The 8,155-nt window shown below is 43.9% G+C and overlaps 1 pseudogene; it reads right to left on the reverse strand.

The window, feature by feature from the left end:
- Positions 1 to 1,417: 1,417 nt before the first annotated feature.
- On the reverse strand, positions 1,418 to 2,854 carry LOC146566442 (uncharacterized; annotated as a pseudogene).
- Positions 2,855 to 8,155: the final 5,301 nt, after the last annotated feature.

The raw sequence follows: 8,155 nt of genomic DNA on the forward strand, positions 1-8,155 counted from the left end.
GTTCCTCTCGCACTGAATGAAATTTCACTATTTTCAAAGGCCTCTGGTTTGTACCTGAATATTAGAAAATGCGAATTATTAACTATTCATGATTGTAAACCCAGTAGCTCTCTTAACATAGCTATTAAAACTGAAATTAAATATTTGGGTATTATAATCTCAAAGAATACAGATAATAGAGAAAATCTAAATTTTGAGCATATTACCCATAAATCTAAAAAGAGCCTAATCAGCTGGTTACAAAGACACCTCTCCATCTTTGGACGCGTCTTTCTTACTAAAACAGAAGGTATCTCTCAACTGATTTATCCATCACAATGCTTATATGTTTCCAACAGACTAATCAATAATATAAATCACATTAACATTAATTACATTTGGAGAAACAAGCAACATTATGTTAGGAAGAATGATGTAGTGAAGTCATTTGAAGAAGGAGGTTTGAATGCGATTTATTTTGAAGCAATGATGATTCCATCAAACTCAAATGGTTGCAGTCTTTCATAAATAACTCAAACAGTATTTGGTTTTATTTCCCCAAAGTAATCTTTGAGAAGCTTGGTGGCATTGAATTTCTCTTAAAGTGTGACTTTGAAATTTCCAAATTACCAATTAAATTATCCAATTTTCATAAACAGGTTCTCCAGTACTGGAAAAGGATTTACAAGCATAATTTTTCTCCACATACAAATTCGATTTGGAACAACAGATGTGTACTGATACAAAGAAAATCCATCTTTTATAAGGACTGGATGGGTCATGGAACTTGGACGGTTTTACACCTTTTAGACAATGACTTAAATGTGTTAACATATAACAAATTCATAGATAATTATGGCTTATCATGTACTCAAAGTAAATTCATTAAAGTTGTGAAGGCCATTCCCCCTGCAATGATTCAGATGGCTAAAGCCAGTTTAACCGATTCTTCCTCTATAATTCGTGAACCGTCCTTAATTATTGATGATCGCCGATTTAAAGGAAAGGCACACAATAATAAATTTTTAAGGACAATTCTCACCAAACAACTTTTCCCTTCTCATTTAAAAAGAAAATATTTGTTTAAAGATTAAAAGACATGTATCTGGTATTCTTCATTTTAATTGAAAATGTTTAGCAAGAAAACTAGGCAGTAATCAGGAAGCTGGAATGGAATGAAAAATATAACAAGCCATTGATAAAAACAGAGTAAAATTAAACATTTTACGACTCACAAATGAGACCATTCTCAATTTGAAACTATGCAACTAAGTTGTTTTTATGGTGTAACATCCTGAGTATACACACAAAACAATCCAGAACACTTAGAAGTTATAAATAATAAAAGTAAACTTATTCAACAGTTGTATTTTCTGGTCCACAAGTAGTTAGAAAATGACACAATGTACTTTTCCCTCTGAACTCTCACAGGTATAATTCATTCAATTTCACGGAGAATAGGCGTTTGTAAATTTGTAAGACACACACATGCTTTCAAGATCTTATTAATATTTTTTTTAACTGATATGGGATGTGATGCAAAATTGAGAAAGGTTTCAGTCTTTGAATGGAACGCTCTACATGTATTCTTGCACAGGAAATCTTCCTGCTGTTCACTTCCTCCTGTGTGAATTGTCCGTTGGTGAGGAAGGACGGGATGTTCAGTCAGACCCCTTCTGGTAGGATGTCCCGAATTGTGAAGCCCTTATCTGCAATGACCATGTCACCTGGTTGTACATGTTGCAGTACTCCACAGTCAGCTGTTATGGCCTTATCTGAGGCACTTCCACCATTCAAGTTGCTTACAAAGGTTATTACACCATTAGGAGCCACACCAATTAGAGCCTTTAGTTTGGTCCGTCCTTTGTACTGGCTGTACAAATGACTTTGTGTGTCAAGTCTCTCTGTGTTACAAACAGAAACTTCCGTGCAGTCAAGCACAATCCTGCAGTTAGGAAATGTTGGAAGCAATCTGGCAGCGATGTCTGATTCTTGGTTCTCGAGGGAATGTTGTTTTCCAGCATGCCAACATACAAAATGTCATACAGTGCACTAACAATTGTTGTAAAAATATTAGTTACTGTGGCTCTGCTGCAGTTAAACCTTGTTGAAAGGTCTGCATGACCAAAATTAAGTTTGAGCTTCACCAGGGTTAGAAATAACTGGTCAATTAGGGGCATCATTTGGACAGTCCAATCAGAATGATATTTAAGATCAAATCTGGAAAGAAGGGCTTCTAAAAACAGGACAGAAGCAGCATCTGATCTTTCACCTTGATTTTCACCAATAGCTGGGACCTGCTCTTCTTTCTTCTTTTTTCTAACAGGGTTGTCGTCATCTGGGAACTGAAAAGACTTCCTGTCGTTCCATGCAAATCGTGTTGGCCGCGCAGCTTTTCCTTGAGGGAAGTGCCAACTGCAGACTCTTGGGTTGCAGTTTGGGGTGAAGTTTTCACGTCTGTGGAAGTGTTTAAAAAGACAGAGAGAAATTTCAGATCATACAGTAGCCCTCCATTAGTTATGATGTGACCGTAACAGTGACCGTAATTAAAGGAGCTTGAAAAGAAAAGCGTGGGAGAGAAGCTTCTCTCATCCAGATGGGCAACTCTACTAACTAACCTTATGAATAAAATAAAGTTCACTATCAGTAACATCATAGCACCACCCAGCAGTATATAAACTCCGTCATGCTAGCTAGAACGCAGTACGAGTTAATGTAAGTGACTGTAAAAAGTCAGCACAACGAAAATAAACTCCACCTGAACTTGGTTTATGTCTGACCCAGATAGACTGCAGGTTATAACTTCTTACCTGAAGTTCAGTTCACCTGCCACTAGGACCGGCGGGTCTCTGCTCCTGCCTCCCCTTTCCCTCATCCACCTGCTGGTCTCCACCACTTGCTAATGTTACTGAATCTGTGGAAGCCCGATGCCACCACCAAACAACTGAGTTATTTTTACACACCTGCCAGCATCTGGCCAATCCAGTTCGTTAATCTTAATTATGTAAATTCTCAAGACCACTGATCAATAACCATGAGTCCCATTCACAGAGAGTTGGGGAATGGCTGCAATCACAGCATTGTAAGATGGTGACAGATGTACCCTTAGGCCCGATCCTTGGGGTGGACCAATTTTTGGCGCAGCGTGTTTTGGGGTTTAACAGCCACAGAGACCCGGTGTTTAGAAAAATGTGTCTCAGCTGCTCTGATACTCCTGACACGTACGGGATCACTACAGGTTTTTGCTTGGGCAGCGGTTGTCCTTCTCTCCTGGATCGGCTGGAGCTTTCTTTAGGAGTCTTTCCAGCTTTGACAAAAGTCCAGAATTTACATAATTAAGATTAAGGAGCTGACCTCCCAGCACATTGTTCCTTCAGTGGGCTGGTTTCAGTCATTATGCAAATGTCCTGTTTATAAGATTGAAACCTGCAGTCAGCTGAGACTGAGGACGTCACCTGATGATGACGAAACGTTTCTCCCACAAAATGCTACGTCCAGATGAACAGAAGCAACTTTTTGGAGATTTACTTTCCTGGATGATTGAGAATTGTTACACCCCGGCCCAGGGAAAACCGGCGTGCAACAAAAGGAAAATTTAAAAAAAGGAAAGTACCCCCACACTCCCTGCTCTCAAGGAAGACGAACCAAAAAAACAACTGCCACGGATTTTGCAACAGCCAGCCAGTTTATTAAGTCCCAAAAGGTAGCGAGGGTCAGGGTGAGCATGGCCAAAACAACAAACAAAAGCTTTAGAAATGAAATGCAACTGGCTCACCTACACGGAAAACCCCAAGAGCAAATTACAGGTGTCTTACCTGCCTCCACGGTACTTGCACTAAGTACCGCAGCAATTTCCTAATGTTGTAAACCTGCTCAACATTTGGCAATAAAACCCTTTCTGATTTCTCCCTAACCAAAAACAGGAGAAAAGGTTCCCAAAGAAAATGGCCCCCAAAGCACTGGCATCTACCTCGAGCTTGAAGGGACGTGTAAAGTCCGGGGCAAGTACAGGAGCACTGCAGAGGAGAGCCTTGGCAGCTTCAAAGGCAAACTGACATGTCTCTGACCACATGAATGGTGACTTAGGACTGGTAAGACTGGTTAACGGGACTACTACCTCAGAGACGTTTTTGCAGAAACTGCGGTAGTAACCGGCCATGCCTAAGAAACGACGCAGCTCGCGACGCGTTTGAGGAGCTGGGAAGTCTAATATTGCCTGCACTTTCACGGCAACAGGGAGGACTCGACATTGTCCTACTTGCTTGCCTAGGTAGGTTACCACAGCTTTTCCAAACTCACATTTAGCCAAGTTTAGTGTCAGAGAGGCATCACGCAGGTGGTCAAATATTTTGCTAAGGATTTTGAGGTGTTCAGTCCAGGTGGATGAATAGGCCACTATATCCAAATACACTTCACAATTTCTGACTCCATGTAACACAGTGATCATCAGTCGCTGGAATGTGGCTAAGGGCATTTCTTAACCCGAATGGCATAAAAATGGTCAGGTGTAACAAAGGCACTGATTTCGGATGCACGGTTAGTTAACGGAAGTTTGCTGCGGCGACATCAGAGGCACTTGTGTCTGCTATTGGTGTTTCGACTACTTCGGGTAAAGGAAAAACTTTGCATCCAGCTAAATCATTCCCAAGAATGATGTCAATGCCCTCAACTGGCAACTGAGGTCGCACCCCAAGTTTAACTTCCCCTGATACAAACTGTGACGACAGCTGCACAGTGTGCAATGGCACACGCATGACCCCCATTTTAACTCCCCACGCTAACATGTCGGCGCCACAATACGATTGGGCTGAAAAAGATAAAACACCCTCACAAATGAGTGACTGTTTTGTGTCACGCAGAATGTTAACAGCAAGTTTCTTCTCTCCTCCCACCAAAGAAGCACAACCTTTCGACACAAACGGTTTGAACTCGTCATCTATCCTGTCCTTCTCAGTTTTAAGTACAGTCACCCCTTCTAAAGCGTAAGGTTTGGTTTGCAGAAAGCTGACTGGACTGCTCCTTTCTCTTAAGAACGGGACAGGCAGCAATGAGGTGTCCTTGCTTATGGCAATAGTAGCACTCTCTATTTTCAGTGGTTGCGGATGTGATACTGCGGGTGTTCTTTGGAGACCAGATTTTTGGACTGACTGAGTTTGGTGTGCTGTGAACAGGAGATGAAAACACACCTTTGTGTGTCAATGCAAACTCATCGGCCTGTACAGCAGCAGCGACAAGAGTTGTAACCTTCTGTTCATTTAAGTAGGTTACTACTTTTTCTGGGAGTTGACTTTTAAATTCCTCCAACAACACCAGCTCACGCAAATCATCCAAGGTTTTTACCTTGGTAGCGTGACACCATTTATCAAACAGAGTTTTCTTTTCTCTGGCAAACTCTACATAAGTCTGGGTGGCAGTTTTTCTAAGACCTCTAAATTTTTGCCTGTAAGCTTCTGGGACAAGCTTGTATGCACGTAGGACAGCAGCCTTCACCATTTCATAATCCAAACTGTCCTCCAATGAAAGAGCTGTGCACACCTACTGAGCTTTCCCCACCAATTTGCACTGGAGTAGAAGAGACCCTACAGTCTTTGGCCAGTGTAGTGCACCTGCAATGCGCTCAAACACGGTGAAATATGAATCTACCTCAGTCTCTCTAAAAGCTGGGACTAATTTGATGTGCCTACTTACATCAAAGCTGTCCTCTGACTGCGGGGATGGTGACTGATACAGCAGCTCCCCTCTCTCCAGAGCCCTAAGCTTTAAGTGCATGGCATCCACCTCCAACTGCTGCTTCTGTAACTCAACCTCCTTTATGTGCAGTGTTAACTGCAGCTCTTCCGCAGAAGGGCCAGTTTGAGGAGGGAGATCTTTCAGTGGGGCAGGAATGCCAGCAACAGCTCCCGCCTGAACTCCCCCTGCAGGAGCTGGCTCACCAAACGACCCCCTTTCATGCAGTTTAACACACAGGAGCTCTTTCAGCTCTTTCTTCTTCACATTAAATGGCACAGGCACATCTAAAAAGTTTGCAATGAGCACCAAATAGTCCTTTTTGGACTCATGGTGAACTCCTCTAATTTAAACTCCATACTAACACACCCACTACGAACACCCTTCCCCCCACACAAGAAAAAAATCCTGCCAACCAGTAAAACAGAGCCAACAAAGGACACTGGTAACTCACCGGTGATGATGACGACAGCTTCGGTTCGTAGAGTACGCTTGGGGAGTGTGATCGTGTGTACAGCGTCTCTTTATGTCTGTCTCCACGTTGGTTGAGTGTGGAGTGAGTGCATATGAGAGCATGAGGGTGGGAATGGATGTTTGTATCTGTGTGTGCCTGTATGTCTGTGTCTATATGTCAGGTTGGGTATCAGACGCCACCTCTCTGGGGACATCTCAGGCCCTCCAAGGTTTGGAGGCCTATCTCCCCCCACCACCACTTCCCCTGCCAGTGGCGGACTCCCTCAGACATCGGTGCGTTGGTGGTTCTTTGTGTCTGGGGATGGGCGTCCAGGTACACACCGGCTCACTCCTTGGCGGCCGCTTGTCGGGGCCTGGAGCCTGGGGCTCGCTCGGGCCACTTCGGAGGTGGGGTGCCCCCGGCCTCTCGGCCTGGGGCTCGGTCACTCAGGCACGGCTGGCTGCCGGCGGAGCTCACGGGCGCGTCACTGCAACCCCCCCTGGCTTCTGCTCCGCGGCTGCTGAGTGAGCCCTCATCTGGGACTCTCCTCAGCTCTTTCTGGGACAGTGGCGCAGCTGCCCCTCTGTTGGTCTTCCATGGTCTCTTGTGTTCTGGGGGCCTCTGGATGTCTGGAGTCTTGATCTCCTCCATACCTGCTTCACACCCTGGAGGACGGGGCTGTGGCCCCCCCACACCCTCTAGCAGATCATTACATGGAGAAACCTTTTAAAAACAAGCGCGTCCATGCTCACAGGTGTGCACACGGGTGATCACACCCACAAACTACACCCTTTTTGGCTCCTACCTCAAAGCACACTGTGTTCTGTTGATCTTATGTGCTGCACAATAATGTTTAATATTTAGTATTTACTGTCATATTCCCATATATCATTGTGATGTTGTTTATTCTATTACTCTTGTTCTCTTCTGCTTGTTTTCTTTTTTCTTTCTCAGCAGGTGATCCAGGTGATTGATATATGCATTTTTTTTTCTCTGCCCGTTCTGTTGGTTTTTGTTTTTTGCCCTTCTCCCCCGTCCCTCTTCTCAGCTGTTTCTCTTTCCCTCTTTCTTTCTCGCCTTCTTTCCTCCAGTCAAGTCTGTCCCGTATTCAGCAAGTGAAAATAAAATAAACAATAAACGGTGAATCAAATGGACCATTATGGCAAGGCTGGGATGGTCAATTTGGTAAAGTAAATCCGTTGGGCATCTTTCTCTGCCTTTAGACAACAATTCTGATGCAAAAGAGCCAAACTGGACAGGCAAAAAAAACCAAAAACCAAAAAACCCTGCCAACCAGTAAAACAGAGCCAACAAAGGACACTGGTAACTCACCGGCGATGATGACGACAGCAACAAACAAAGAACAAACGAGCCCACGCTCCAAGCCAACCCAAACGAGACGAAAAAAAGGAACGGACGAGCCCCCAATTATGTTACACCCCAGCCCAGGGAAAACCGGCGTGCAAATTTAAAATTAATTAAATTTTTTAAAAAAAGGAAAGTGCCCCCACACTCCCTGCTCTCAAGGAAGACGAACCAAAAAAACAACTGCCACGGATTTTGCAACAGCCAGCCAGTTTATTAAGTCCCAAAAGGTAGCAAGGGTCAGGGTGAGCATGGCCAAAACAACAAACAAAAGCTTTGGAAATGAAATGCAACTGGCTCACCTACACAGAAAACCCCAAAAGAAAATTACAGGTGTCTTACCTGCGTCCCTCACCAAAAACAGGAGAAAAGGTTCCCAAAGAAAATGGCGTCTCACCCCTACAGCTACCAGGTAAAAAATATTGACAACTATTTACATCTATTTACAACAAACTATTTACAACTAGTGATGTGACGTTCTGTATCGAGGCTTCAAAGCTTGTGTCGAGTAATGGAGGGGGCGTTTCCGCGATGCGCGTAACGAGGCTTGCTTCATTTATGGGAGGAGCTGAAAATGATGACGTCCGAAGCCTCGCTGCCCGGCTGTACCACGTAACTGGTTCATGAAGT

Source organism: Mchenga conophoros, linkage group LG10 (genome assembly GCF_057382185.1).
Source record: "Mchenga conophoros isolate Kocher_MC1m ecotype Shallow Benthic linkage group LG10, M_conophoros_male_GT1.1, whole genome shotgun sequence".
NCBI lineage: Eukaryota > Metazoa > Chordata > Actinopteri > Cichliformes > Cichlidae > Mchenga > Mchenga conophoros.